At 35.8% G+C, this 16252-nt stretch overlaps 1 pseudogene; it reads left to right on the top strand.

The window, feature by feature from the left end:
* The first annotated feature begins 8292 nt into the window (after positions 1-8292).
* Positions 8293-9127, top strand: LOC140610978 (mitochondrial carrier homolog 2 pseudogene; annotated as a pseudogene).
* Positions 9128-16252: the final 7125 nt, after the last annotated feature.

Here is a 16252-nt window from a genome sequence, read left to right as displayed (position 1 = left end):
AATTACTGACAGATCCATTGAGAGGAGAGAAAAACTATGATAAAGGATTTAGAAATTTCAGTTATGAAAGGAGGAAGGACATGTCAGTGATAGTCATAGGATAGTTGTTAAGTAGTGTCTTGATGTGAAAACTTAGGAATTTATATTAAGGAACATAGGGGCTTACCAGGTAAATATTAGGAAATATTCTAAGGAGAACATAAAATATAAAAGTATATCTAAAGATAGACAGAATGCAGAGGAGAAAGTAGTAAAATCACTAATACACAGGTTATAGTCAAAAAGTAAGTATTGTCTAATGGATTTGTGTAGATGAATAGCCACATGGTAAAGACCATGGAGAATTAAAAAGAATCAGATATTTGGTACTCAGCCATTAGAAACGACAAATACTCACCATTTGCTTCAACGTGGATGGACCTGGAGGGTATTATGCTGAGTGAAATAATTGGAAAAGGACAAACATTATATGGTCTCATTCATTTGGGGAATATAAAAATTAGTGAAAGGGAATAAAGGGGAAAGGAGAGAAAATGAATGAAAATATCAGTGAGGGTGACAAAACATGAGAGACACCTAACTCTGGGAAATGAACAAGGGGTGGTGGAAGGGGAGGTGGGCGGAAGATTGGGGTGACTGGGTGATGGGCACTGAGGGGGACACTTGGTGGGATGAGCACTGGGTATAATGCTATATGTTGGCAAATTGAACTCCAATAAAAAATATAAAATATATATATATCACTGTTTTCTCTTTGGAGAAAAAAAAATTGCAGTTGGGAAAAAAAAAAAGATATTTGGGAAGTGCAGAGGTATTAGGGAAGAAGGAGGAAGACGAGGTGGAGGAGGAGAAGAAGAAGAAGAAAAAGAATTATTATAGATGATCCCAGAACATTAAGAAGAGTGGAAGAAATTGTGAGAGGAGAAATGTGGAGAAGGCACATTGGTGTGCAGGGGTGGGGTGGGTGCATGATAAGTTAGGTCAATAAGAGCCCTATACTTGATAAGTTAGGTCCTGAAAAATATTCATTCATTATTAAAGGTAAAGGGAATTGAGTAGGTTTCCCAAGATAACAAAAGTAACTTAAATGTCAAAGAGATACTTGAATACTTTAGCTCTTTTTCTGTGTTTCTCCTATTTCTGATCCTCTGCCACCACATGCATACACAAAATATACCTCTAAATATATAAAAGTCAAAAGGCTCAGGAAAAAATGAACTAGTGTTGATTATGTAAAACCAGGATTAAAATTTAATGTGCAGAGATTTACAGTGGCATTCAAAAGCCGACCTATTTCACAGGGATGCAGATTAATGAGGTTAATATCTCACTTTTTTACAGATAAGCTATTCTATATTTTCATCTTTAGACTATTTTTGAATGTAATTTTAGTACAGTTTTTTTTTTTTCTCATAAGCCTTTACAGAATGATTTCAGCCTGTTGCTTTGCTTAAGTAAATTCACTTTTATAGAATGAAGTAAATTATCATGGGGCTGTATAGTTTTAACTATTCTGAGATAATGGAAGTAATTTTCTTTTTTTTCATTTTGAATTTATTTTAATTTTGTACTAACACTCGGTATAGTCTCTGACACTCTTATTTTCTAGAATTTGCTGAAGGCAACAAAAATCATTTTAATATTCAAAGGGTTATGACAGTAAATAAAATCTTTCAAGTACTTTGTTGAGCAGATTCTCGGATGGTTAAATTATATTTCTCCTGAAAGTCTTAAATCAGAAATATTATTTCAATTAGTCATCCCTATACTATTCTAATATTAGCAAGGAGCTTTAAAATGTATCTCAATACCAATAATATTAAAGCAATGTTGAAATCACTTCATATGAAAAAATTTGTTGAGTCAATATGAAAAATGTTTGTTTCCATATGGAAAGCAAATTTATCCACCTGAGTAAAGAAAATCTATTTCTTTCTAGTCTCACTAAAAAATACGCTATTATATTTCACTTATATGAAATTCCCTATCTTCACCTACAACTACATTTCTCTCTCTCTCAGTATATGTATATATATGCACTTACAAATATCTATATAGAGAAATATATGTGGAGTTCCCCATGTGTTCATACACATGTTATACATGTATGAAATATATATTTCTCCAAACTTAGATAAGTTTATCATATATTTTTATTTTAGATAACTCATAAACATAGGCACAAGCATTAATTTGTTTCTTTTTTTAAATATGAGAAACCATGTCTATAATGCAAAATTTTATAAAAGACATTATTATGGAAATGTAAAAATATATACAATTTTTAAAAAGGGAAAGTAGTACATGATATAGTTGAAGCAATATTGTCCACATAATAGAGGAAATTCTAATTGACATAGTGACTTAGGCTGTTTAGGAGTGATCCTGTGAAAGTTTTAAAAATGGATAATACTTCAATACATTTCACAGCAAACAGAGGTCAAAATACATATTATAGAAACCCTAATGCTTTCTGTATGAAAGGGCTGTATTTTATATTTCTAGAGATGCCTACTACAGAGATAGGAAGATAGGAAGGTTTCTTGAATCTGTCCTTCACCTAAGATAGTTCTACAGTAGAACAACAATAAGAATAAACAATAAACATCTCTCACATTGTAAAATAACTTTTTACAAATTAACCACAAATTTTTAGCAATTAACCACATGCTATAATTTATTTTCAAATCTTCACATCATGTTCCAAATCATATTATAATTTATTTACAAATTATGTCCAAATGTTAAAATATATCTTCAAATATTTTTCTTGGTTCTCTGCATACTTTTTCAATATGTTCTATCAATTTTTTTTTTTTTTAGGTTAAGTTTAAAGTCATTGTATTGAAATTTAAGTCAGGTTTGAAAGATCTTTATAAATTGCTTTGGGAAGAATTCATTTCTTTAAGTATTGAGTCTTTTAGTGCATAAACTTCATTAAACTTCTGTGTTGCCAAAAACAGACACATAGATCAATGGAACAGAATAGAGAATCCAGAAGTGGACCCTCAACTTTATGGTCAACTAATATTCCATAAAGGAGGAAAGACTATCCACTGGAAAAAAGACAGTCTCTTCAATAAATGGTGCTGGGAAAATTGGACATCCACATGCAGAAGAATGAAACTAGACCACTCTCTTGCACCATACACAAAGATAAACTCAAAATGGATGAAAGATCTAAATGTGAGACAAGAATCCATCAAAATCCTAGAGAACACAGGCAACACCCTTCTTGAACTTGGCCACAGTAACTTCTTCCAAGATACATCCATGAAAGCAAGAGAAACAAAAGCAAAAATGAACTATTGGGACTTAATCAAGATAAGAAGCTTTTGCACAGCAAAGGATGCAGTCAACAAAACGAAAAGACAACCTACAGAATGGGAGAAGATATTTGCAAATGACGTATCAGATAAAGGGCTAGTATCCAAGATCTATAAAGAACTTATTATACTCAACAGCAAAGAAACAAACAATCCAATCATGAAATGGGCAAAAGATAGGAACAGAAATCTCACAGAGGAAGACATAGACATGGCCAACACACACATGAGAAAATGCTCTGCATCACTTACCATCAGGGAAATACAAATCAAAACCACAATGAGATACCACCTCACACCAGTGAGAAGGGGGAAAATTAACAAGGCAGGAAACCACAAATGTTGGAGAGGATGTGGAGAAAGGGGAACCCTCTTACACTGTTGGTGGGAATGTGAACTGGTGCAGCCACTCTGGAAAACTGTGTGGAGGTTCCTCAAAGAGTTAAAAATAAATCTCCCCTACGACCCAGCAATTGCACTGCTGGGGATTTACCCCAAAGATACAGATGCAATGAAACGCCAGGACCCCTGCACCCCGATGTTTCTAGCAGCAATGTCCACAATAGCCAAACTGTGGAAGGAACCTCGGTGTCCATCGAAAGATGAATGGATAAAGAAGATGTGGTTTATGTATGCAATGGAATATTACTCAGCTATTAGAAACGACAAATACCCACCATTTGCTTCAACGTGGATGGAACTGGAGGGTATTATGCTGAGTGAAATAAGTCAATCGGAGAAGGACAAACATTATATGGTCTCATTCATTTGGGGAATATAAAAATTAGTGAAAGGGAATGAAGGGGAAAGGAGAAAAATGAATGGGAAATATCAGAAAGGGAGACAGAACATGAGAGACTCCTAACTCTGGGAAACGAACTAGGGGTGGTAGAAGGGGAGGTGGGCAGGGGGTGGGGGTGACTTGGTGACTGGCACTGAGGGGGGCACTTGATGGGATGAGCACTGGGTGTTATTCTATATGTTGGCAAATTGAACAGCAATAAAAAATAAATTTATATAAAAAAAAGAAATTGAGCCAAAAAAATTTCTGTGTTGGTTTTTTTCTTCTTTTTTTTTTCTATTTCTTAGTAAATCCGTGTAGATTACTTCACTAGTATTTGTATATTTGTGACAAAGATGTAAATAGTTTCACACTACTGTTCATATATGCAAATAAAACATAGCATGCTAATTTTTTATTGACTGATTTGTCCTTGCTCATAAGCTCGCACACCCTAAACTGAAAGAAGTCTTGAATTGTTCCTTATATGTTCTCTTGAAAATAGTCACTTTTGATGACAAATACATCATATTGTTCTATGTGTTTCATTTAACTGGCAATAGCTATATCCATTTACCTACCTACCAACCTACCTACCTACCTACCCACCTACCTACCTATATGCTTTTGGCTAACTCCATGTCTGCAGTATAAAATATTTAGTCTCTTGTAGTCTCTCCCCCTCCATTCCTCTTTTGATCAGAGTGTGGGGTCTGGTATGACAGCAAGGGAACAATGATGTAGCCAGGGAGAGAGCCACAGATCTGCTTGGGTCTTCTGGACTCTGATCGCATTGTGATCGAGTTTCTGGACTCTCACTTCCATGCCTCTGTTCCCATTGCCATCTTCAGCCACTGTGGTAGTACATACTTCTTGAATCTGTGGATGCAGTCATTGCCTCCAGCTACAAATCACTTGCTACCTCGTGTTCTTCTTACAGACCATAGGGTTTGTCTGTCTGTTGAGTCTTTCAGCAACTCCACCTCTTCTCTCAGGACTCAGAAATCCCCTCATTTGATGAAATACATTAACTTACATATCTAAGTAGGTTAAAGATTCACATCCAAATATATCAAAGCTTACAGCCAGAGACAAAGTGAAAATACTGAAAGCAACAAAAGAAAAAAAATTACTTGCTATGTGAAAGGCAATCCCAGTAAGATGAATAGCTGACTTCTCATCAGAAATAAGGGTGGTCAGATGACAATGATAGGCAGAAAAACTATTTTCAAAAATGAAGATGAAATAAAAGTTCCAAGAGAAACAAAACAGAGAAATCATTGCTAGCAGCCCTGCCTTATAAGAAATAATAAAGTACGGTCTTGAGGCTGGAAGCTGGAAAACAGACAGTAATTTACATTCACTGGAGAAGGTGAAGGCAACTGTGGCCATATCGCTAAGATGGGAAAGGCCAAGTTATATTTTAATTTATCTCAATCCACCTGCTCTCTGTATTAAGTGATAAGATTCATTTGTGCAAGTAGAATGTCTTATTCATTTTTTCTCATGTGCCTCCATTAAAAATATGACTTAGTCTAAGTATTTTAAATGCTATTTGAGAGAGAGAAGACAGGAGGGGTGGGGAGTTGTAGAAAAGTGGATGAATGTGCAGACCTCAGCCCTTAATTAACGTACCCTGGTTCCTGAAGTTCAAGGAAAGAGACATCTATCTTGCATAAATTTCATTAATTACAAGCTTATTGCTTAACATAAAAGACATTTTACTACCCTTATTTATCATTTATATCTCATGCAATACAATTATTCTAAAACAGTTTAGGAGAACCCATTTCTAGAAAACTAAAAACAAATACATTAATTAATTAAAACTAAATCTTCTTGTTGAAAGTATATTGTGGGCAGCCCGGATGGCTCAGCGGTTTAGCGCTGCCTTCAGCCCAGGGCCTGATCCTGGAGACCCGGGATCGAGTCCCACGTCGGGCTCCCTGCATGGAACCTGCTTCTCCCTCTGCCTGTGTCTCTGCCTCTCTCTGTCTCTCATGAATAAGTAAATAAAATCTTAAAAAAAAAAGTATGTTGTTCACTGATGCCAAACAATGTCTATTAGTCAATTGTTGAAACTCTCAAGAAACAGTGATTTTTCTCCTTCTCCCCTAATGTAAATACAGTTTCACACACAATGTTGTGTTTGTGAAAAGGAAAACAAGAAGTAGCTACTCAAAAACTAAGGTTTTATAAAATTGTGTGTTAATAAGAGATCGGCTGACTTAAATATTCTATAATGCAGCAATCTATTACAAAATTATTAAATATAATGAAACTATTTTAAATCGCTTATGAAAACACTTAGCTTAAGTTAAGAAAATTTAGAATTTAATTTAAACCTTCATAATTCCTCAGGCTTTTCATTATTTATGTAATCATTATACTCTAATGGCTTAGTATAATTAATGCACTTTCCAAAAGTCTAACTCTAGGATTTTTAGCACTTTTTTTTTTTTTTTTGCACAAATCAATCTCAGATTACTATGTGCAAATATTTGCCAAGAATTTGATTTCTAAAATCCACGTTAGGACTCTTCTGTGGCAATATTCTGTGGCAATATTAAGCTATCCCAGATTTTTCTCCCCTTACACTTAATGACATAACTAGAAAAAAAAAGTATCAAAATATATTACAGAAATCCATCAAGGAGGGTACAATGTCACACCCAAAATTTTGAGAACTAATGTGGAATTAGAGAAAAAAATAATATATTTTAATTTTTAAAATTACCAAATTATTATTGATGAAAGGAGTGAGATATACCAAAAGAGAAATATTCAAACTAATAACTGATTTTCATCCCACACCAGTTTGGCAGATAAAGACTCAGAAACTCGCTTAAACCAGGATAGTGATTCTATAATTAAGTCACAACCAAGACAGGGAAATTCCACAGAATTCAATATTTTGCTTTTGTTTTATTTTTCCCAGCTGGAAAGAAAGCCATGAAAGGGAAAATCAGATAAACATAATCATCAAGAATTAATTATCTTTGGACTTAAATAGAGATTAACTAGAACACAGATAAAGAGATAATAAATAAGATAAAATATTCTGCAGGAGGTGGCTCTCCATGGGGGAGATTTTTCAGCGTATTCCAGTTGTATTTCTACACATCTACATTTAAAACTAATGACAGCTTGGCCAAATATTTACATAATTTACCTCTTTTCTTCCTTTGACAGATGGTGTAGAGGATGTAACTGCACCCACTATGTAGCCAAAATAATGGGGATTAGTGTTTCTGTAAAAGTGATTTGGGGAGACAAAAATGAAGCCTGAATAGAATTTCCACAAAACACACAAACAAGCAAGCAAACTAATTTTTCCTTGAAACGATGGACTTACATTTGATGAGGATTGTTTTTTTATGTGTAAGAGGGTGTTCAATAAACAAACAATGCCAAGAAACAACAACTTTCCACTCCCTGCTCAATATCAATAGAATATCAGATAGACAAAGGGCCACCAAACCACAGCACTGAAAGAGTGGTTAAAAACAGTTTTCTGGTAAGTGGTGCCAGAAAGGAAATAATGGTAAAACAAAAACGGTTTGGAAAACCTGTTCATGTTCAATATATGACCAAGGAATAGAAGAAGATAGCATACGCATAAAGGTTCAGCCACAAATACAATAAACAAGAGAAGTAAAATGTGCGGGAGATGTCTTTTATCACAAAAGTAAATTCCTTGTAAAGATCGACTTGCTCGATAGAATAAATTAATGACAACATACTGTCAGTAAGATAAGCATCAAGGATCAGGGAGTAGACTACAACTTCTGGGATGAGAAAGGCACTCTCTGGAGAAGGAGACTGGGAGAACATGTCTACAAAAGCACATCTAATAATGGACAGTTATCCCAAATATATAAAGAACTCTGAAAACTCAACAAGAAAACAAGCAACATCAATTTAAAAACAGACAAAATACCTTAGGAGATACCTCACCAAAGAATATATGCTGGCAAAAAAGCATATCAAAATATGTTGAAGATCATGTGTCTTTCTTTAGGCAATTCTATATTCAAACAAGAGGATATTGGTCCGCCCACGGGTGCCATCAGGGCGGATGCAGCCAGTCAGGTGCTCCGGGGCTCCGGCCTCACCATCCTGTCCCAGTTATGTGGGATATGAGCCTCTTCCTCCAATAATAGGACAAAATATTTTTGGCAGCAAGTATGTCAGCTTCCTGGTCTGTTTTGTTATACTCAGCACATTGCGAGCATCGATGGGAAGTGTGGGTTGTTCACAGGCTTGACTCTAAGACTGTGTTCAGGTGTCCTTGGAACTGTGGTCCATGGTAAAGTTTTACAGCATTACCAGGAATGTGACAAGGTCGAGGATTTAGGCTCTGGAAATGTACAGAAAGAAGTCACACCTTCCTTCGACCAAGTTATCAAGGAGACAACTCGAGAAATGATGGCCTGTTCTGCTGCTACCCTCATCACACATCCCTTCCACATGATCACACTGAGATCTATGGTACAATTCATTGGCAGAGAATACAAGTACTGTAGATTTTATGACTCCATAGTAACCATCTATCGTGAAGAGGGCATCCTCGGATTTTTTGCGGGTCTTATTCCTTGCCTCCTAGGTGACATCATTTCTTTGTGGCTCTGTAACTCACTGGCCTACCTTGTCAATACCTATGCACTGGACAGTGGGGTTTCTACCATGAGTGAAATGAAGAGTTATTCCCAAACTGTCACAGGATTTTTTTTGACAGTATGTTGACCTATCCCTTTGTGCTTGTCTCTAATCTTATGGCTGTCAACAACTGTGGGCTTGCTGGTGGATCCCCTCCTTACTCCCCAATATATACTTCTTGGATAGATTGCTGGTGCATGCTACACAAAGAGGGAAATATGAGCTGAGGAAATAGCTTGTTTTTCCGGAAGGTCCCCTTTGGAAGACTTATTGTTGTGACCTGAAAATGTTAATTTGAAGATGTGGGGCAGGGACAGTGACACTTCTATAGTCCCAGATGCACAGAATTATAGGAGAGAATATTGATTTCTATACAGTGTGGTGCGCTTTTTTTTTAAATAATCATTTAATCTTGGGAAAATGGAAAAAAAAAAACCAAGATACTACTACACGGCTATTAGAATGTAGAAAATCTTGAACACTGACAACACCAGATGCTGAGGAAGTGAGGAAGATGTGGAGCAACAAGAATTTTCATTGCTAGTGGAAATGTACTGCCACTCTGGAATATGGTTGGGCAGTTTCTTAGAAAACTGAACATACTCCTACCATATGATTCAGCAATTGTGCTCCTTCCTATTTATCCAAATGAATTGAAAACTTATGTCTGTATGAAAACCTGTACATGTATGTTTATATATAAAATATACACTTGAGATTCAGACTAAACTTTCAGCTTCAAGATAAAGTTGAGGAATATATATATGAGCATTAAATTCCTTAACTATTTTAGTAAGCAATGATATTATTTCTGATAATTTGGAATAATAAGTAAACATATTAGTATATTATTTAAAGTCTTAAAGTATTAGTTTAAACATGTAACCCCACCTTCTTAATAAAGACAAGCCAGCAAAACCCAAAAATCAATAAAGCAAAAGACCTAAAGATATAAAGAAATTATGAAGTAGTCAGTGGGAGAAAAAAATCAATAATCAGTCTCATCTTCTATACCAGGAAGATTATAAACAGTCTTTAAAATGGTCAAAATAGAAAATATATATTAAATATATACTAAAATTCAACCAATGGAAATGCTACACAACTAAAATATTTTAAAATTTCCCAAATTACCACAAAATTAAACAAAAGCATGATAAGTTATAAATTAAATATGATGAATGAATGAATGAGGAAATCAGGAAACATATCTTACGTAAGGCATGGCCAAGACCAAACTTCTATATTATAACAATAAATGTAAGTGAGATAAACTCAGACTATAAGTTCAAAATAGATCATAACAAGTAATTTACAATAAATAAAATGTAATTTGCTATATGCTATTTATAAGAAACATCTCTGGAAAAAAAGTGCTTCAGGTTTAAATTAAATAGATGGATGATAACTTATTTTGCAATATCCAATAGAAATGAAACAACATTTATGTTAATAAGCATGCAGTCAAACATAAATTTAAGACAGAATTGTTTGAAGAAAAATAGAATTTTATCAAATGCAATAAGCATAAACCAACTTCTATGCCATACTCTAATTTAGCTTTATCATATAAATAATCCAGTCTTAACATATAAATATCAACTGCAAGAAAGCTGGCAAGTCTTTCATGATAATTCAATAACAGAAAGAGACTTTATAGTCCAGGTCAGCTAATGGTAGACCACACAGCAATACCTAAGAAAGATGTCAGTAATCCAATTAATGTAGTTAAGAATAAATTCCATTATGTTTAAATAGTGATAATCGCTTTTTCAGACTACAGAATAATGTTATTAAATTTTAATAAGAAAATGATAGAACCAAAGACAAGACAAAACAATAACACATAATCTTAGTAAAAAAGAAGTAAATTAAATATAAATTGCCAATATGAGTACTGAATGCAACTCAAAAAGAGAAAGCAAAACTTGGTCTTCTCAAACAATGTTTATAGATGGGTGTGAACAGTTATCACAATAGATGCTATCAGAATGGAATGATTTCATGGATTAAAATGAGACTCTCAAAATCCATGATATTGATCAGAATTTTCTGACTAAGAAGACGTTTAAAGTACATTATCAAATGAATTTATTTCAACTATTTTTTATTACTTTTTTAAAAAGTATGTTCAAAAATAGTAAAAGATACCTTTTTAAGAGATATCGACACTGGATTTAGTTGTCAAGATTATCCTAGGTATTTTTAAAAAATATGTATTGATTTATTTGAGAGAGAGAGAGAGAGAGCGATTGAGCAGGAGGAGGTGCAGAGGGAGAGGGAGAGAGAGAATCCACAAGCAGACTCCCAACCAAGCCCGGAGTGGGAATGGAAATTGATTCCACAACCCTGAGATCGAAATGACCTGAGTCAAAATCAAGAGTTGGATGCTTAACTGACTGAACCACCCAGGTGCCCCTCCTCCCCATTCCCCAGATATTTTTTAAAAATCTTCTACTTATTTTGTAAATAGGTGAAGTAGGAACCTAATAGAATTTGGAAACTTTGTTTAGTTTGTTGCTAATAAGTAGAAGCTTTCTGGGAATGAAGCCCTTGGTTTTTCTCCTGTGAGTGATTGCTACATTAGTACCACCAGAAAAACCTTGACCTGGATCCTGCTAGGACAAATTAATTCAGAACTTCAGTGTGTGTGTGTGTCTCTCTCTTTTCTTCCTTCCCTTCCTCTCCTTCTCTGGATGATTCACATGAGCTCCCAGGTTTGATTGCCTCCTTTTTTTATACCTTCTTGACTACATCTCAGAGATTATTTTTACATGTGTATTTTCTATTAGTTTCTGTTTTGGAGAGATTAGCTAGGTTTTCTCATTTGAGACCATTTAAAAATCAAATCCTCGTTGTCTTTTTATATTTCCCGATTAACTAAAATGAAAACTTTATGCATTGTGTTATATTAATTTATGGTGGATATTAATGATTTTACCTCTGCCTGAAACTCCGACTCTAATCCCCATTCAATAAATGAATAAATAATTTATAGAATTTAGCAACTGTGTATACAAGTACCCAGAGTTCCTGAGGGATACCTTCTCTCACATTTCCCACATGTAAAAATAGATTAAGTTTTTACACCCAGAAAATAATTTACTAATTTCAAATGTCTATGTCTTTGGCATTAGTTATTTGGAGGTTTTCCCTCTGCACAGACTGTATACTCCAGGAGGGCAGACACCATCCCTGTCTTATTTGCCTTTAGTACCTGACATAGGGTGGAAGGTAGTCTCTAATCTACATCCCATAAACATTTATTAAATGAATTAGCAAATATATTTAATTATCTTTGAAGTTGTGGTGAAAATAAAGAGTGCTTTCTCATCTACAAAGATGTACATTCTCTTTTTTCCTGTCCTGTCATAGACAGCATCTTCTTTCTAGGACTGTATCATTACCTTTATTTTTTTTTTTTAGGATTTTATTTATTTATTCATAAGAGACACACAGACAGAGGCATAAACATAGTCAGAGAGAGAAGTAGGCTCCATGCAGTAAGCCCAATGTGGGACTCGATCCCAGGACTCTAGGATAACACCTTGAGCCAAAGGCAGATGGTCAACCACTGAGCTACCTAGGCATCCACCTTTATTTTTTTATAAAAAGGTTTATATATTTATTTGAGAGAGAGAGAGAGTGGTGGGAGGGAGAGGGAGATAGACAGAATCCTCAAGCAGACTACACACACATCAGGGAGCCCAACGTGGGGCTCTATCCCAGGACCCCAAGATTACGATGTGAGCTGAAATCAGGAGTTGGAGTTTAACTGAATGAGCCACCCAGGTGCCCCTGTGTAATTACCTTTAAAGGAGAACATTTAAAAAAAAATAAAGGAGAACATTTGTCCATCTTTTGCTATTATTTATTATTTTTTAATATTTTTTATTGGAGTTCAATTTGCCAACATAACATAACACCCAGTGCTCATCCCACCAAGTGCCCCCCTCAGTGCCCATCACCCAGTCACCCCAACCCCCAGCCCACCTCCCCTTCCACTACTCCTTGTTCTTTTTCCAGAGTTAGGTGTCTCTCATGTTCGGTCAACCTCTCTGGTATTTCCCACTCGTTTTCTCTCCTTTCCCTTTTATTCCCTTTCACTATTTTTTATATTCCCCAAATGAATGAGACCATGTTTGTCCTTCTCTGATTGATTTACTTCACACAGCATTAATACCCTCCAGTTCTATCCACGTTGAAGCAAATGGTGTGGGTATTTGTCATTTCTAATGGCTGAGGAATATTCCATTGTGTATATAGACCACATCTTCTTTATCCATTCATCTTTCGATGGACACCGAGGTTCCTTCCACAGTTTGGCTATTGTGGACGTTGCTGCTAGAAACATCGGGGTGCAGGTGTCCTGGCATTTCACTGCATCTGTATCTTTGGGTTAAATCCCCAGCAGTGCAATTGCTGGGTCATAGGGCAGATCTATTTTTAACTCTTTGAGGAACCTCCACACAGTTTTCCAGAGTGGCTGCACCAGTTCACATTCCCACCAACAGTGCAGGAGGGTTCCCCTTTCTCCACATCCTCTCCAATATTTGTTGTTTCCTGCCTTGTTAATTTTCCCCATTCTCACTGGTGTGAGGTGGTGTCTCATTGTGGTTTTGATTTGTATTTCCCTGATGGCCAGTGATGCAGAGCATTTTCTCATGTCCTTGTTGGCCATGTCTATGTCTTCCTCTGTGAGATTTCTGTTCCTATCTTTTGCCCATTTCATGATTGGATTGTTTGTTTCTTTGCTGTTGAGTTTAGTAAGTTCTTTATAGATCTTGGATACTAGCCCTTTATCTGATAGGTCATTTGCAAATATTTTCTCCCATTCTGTAGGTTGTCTTTGAGTCTTGTTGACTGTTTCTTTTGCTGTGCAGAAGCTTTTTATCTTGATGAAGGCCAATGATTCATTTTTGCCTTTGTTTCCCTTGTCTTCATAGATGTATCTTGCAAGAAGTTACTGTGGCTAAGTTCAAAAAGGGTGTTGCCTGTGTTCTCCTCTAGAATTATGATGGATTCTTGTCTCACATTTAATCTTTCATCCATTTTGAGTTTATCTTTGTGTCTGGTGTAAGAGAGTGGTCTAGTTTCATTCTTTTGCATGTGGCTGTCCAGTTTTCCCAGCACCATTTATTCAAGAGACTGTCTTTCTTCCAGTGGATAGTCTTTCCTGCTTTTTCAAATATGAGTTGACCATAGAGTTGAGGGCCCATTTCTGGATTCTCTATTCTGTTCCAATGATCTATGTGTCTGTTTTTGTGACAATATCACACTGTCTTGATGAACACGCTTTGTAGTACAACCTGAAATCGGGCATTGTGATGTCTCCAGCTCTGGTTTTCTTTTTTAATATTCCCCTGGCTATCCGGAGTCTTTTCTGATTCCACAGAAATCTTAAGAGGATTTGTTCCAACTCTCTGAAGAAAGTCCATGGTATTTTGATAGGGATTGCATTAAATGTGTAAATTGCCCTGGGTAACATTGACATTTTCACAATATTAACTCTTCCAATCCATGAGCATGAAATATTTTTCTATCTCTTTGGATCTTCCTCAATTTCTTTCAGAAGTGTTCTGAAGTTTTTAGGGTATAGATCCTTTACCTCTTTGGTTAGGTTTATTCCTAGGTCTCTTATGCTTCTTGGTGCAATTATAAATGGAATTTACTCCTTAATTTCTCTTTCTTCAGTCTCATTGTTAGTGTATAGAAATGCCATTGATTTCTGGGCATTGATTTTGTATCCTGCCACACTGCCAAATTGCTGTATAGTTCTAGCAATCTTGGGGTGGAGGCTTTTGGGTTTTCTAAGTACAGTATCATGTCATCTTCAAAGAAGGAGACTGACTTCTTCTTTGCAAATTTGAATGCTTTTTATTTTGTCTTGTTGCCTGATTGCTGAGGCTGGGACTTCTAGTACTATGTTGAATAACAGTGGTGAGAGTGGACATCCCTGTCGTGTTTCTGATCTTAGGGGAAAGGCTCCCAGTGCTTCCCCATTGAGAATATTTGCTGTGGGCTTTCGTAGATGGCTTTTAAGATGCTGAGGAATGTTTCCTCTATCCCTACACTCTGGAGAGTTTTGATCAGGAATGGAAGCTGTATTTTGTCAAATGCTTTCTCTGCATCTATTGAGAGGATCATATGGTTCTTGTTTTTTCTCTTGTGGATATGATCTATCACGTTGATTGCTTTAGGAGTGTTGAACCAGCCTTGTATCTTGGGAATAAATCCCACTTGGTCATGGTGAATACTCTTCTTAATGTACTATTGGATCCTATTGGCTAGTATCTTGTTGAGAATTTTTGCATCCATGTTCACCAGGGATATTGGTCTGTAATTCTCCTTTTTGGTGGGGTCTTTGGTTTTGGAATTAAGGTGATGCTGGCCTCATAGAACAAGTTTGGAAGTACTCCATCTCTTTCTATCTTTCGGAACAGCTTTAGTAGAATAAGTATTGTTTCTTCTATAAACGTTTGATAGAATTCCCCTGGGAAGCCATCTGGGCCTGGACTCTTGTGTCTTGGGAGGTTTTTGATGACTGCTTCCATTTCCTCCCTGGTTATTGGCCTGTTCAGGTTTCCTATTTCTTCCTGTTCCAGTTTTGGTAGTTTGTGGCTTTCCAGGAATGTGTCCATTTCTTCTAGATTGCTTAATTTATTGGCATATAGCTGCTCATAATATGTTTTTAAAATCGTTTGTACTTCCTTGGTATTGGTGGTTATCTCTCCTTTTTCATTCATGATTTTATTAATTTGAGTCTTTTTTTTTGTTTTTAATAAGGCTGGCTCATGGTTTATCTATCTTATGAATTCTTCAAAGAACCTACTCCTGGTTTTGTTGATCTGTTCTACAGTTCTTCTGGTCTCTATTTCATTGGGTTCTGCTGAATCTTTATTAACTCTCTTCTTCTGCTAGGTGTAGGTTTTATTTGCTGTTCTTTATCCAGTTCCTTTAGGTGCAAGGTTAGCTTGTGTATTTGAGTTTTTTTCCAGTTTTTTTGAGGGATGCTTCTATTGCAATGTATTTCCCTCTCATGACTGCTTTTGCTGTATTCCAAAGATTTTGAATGGTTGCATCTTCATTCTCATTAGTTTCCATGAATCTTTTTTATTCTTCTCTAATTTCCTGGTTGACCCTTTCATCTTATACCAGGATGGTCTTTAACCTCCACGTGTTTAAATTTCTTCCAAATTTCTTCTTGTGATTCAGTTCTAGTTTCAAAGCATTATGGTCTGACAATATGCAGGGGGCGATCCCAATCTTTTGGTATTGGTTCAGACCCGATTTGTGACCCATTATGTGGTCTATTCTGGAGAAAGTTCCACGTGCACTTGAAGAATGTGTATTCAGTTGTTTTCAGATGTAAAGTTCTATAAAAATCTGTGAAATCCATCTGGTCCAGTTTATCATTTAAAGTGCTTGTTTCTTTGGTGATATTGTGCTTAGAAGATCTGTCATTTACAGAAAGTGCCATGTTGAA

The sequence above is a fragment of the Canis lupus genome, chromosome 1 (assembly GCF_048164855.1).
Source record: "Canis lupus baileyi chromosome 1, mCanLup2.hap1, whole genome shotgun sequence".
In the NCBI taxonomy this organism is placed as follows: domain Eukaryota; kingdom Metazoa; phylum Chordata; class Mammalia; order Carnivora; family Canidae; genus Canis; species Canis lupus.
This window is presented reverse-complemented; position numbering and strand designations above follow the sequence as displayed.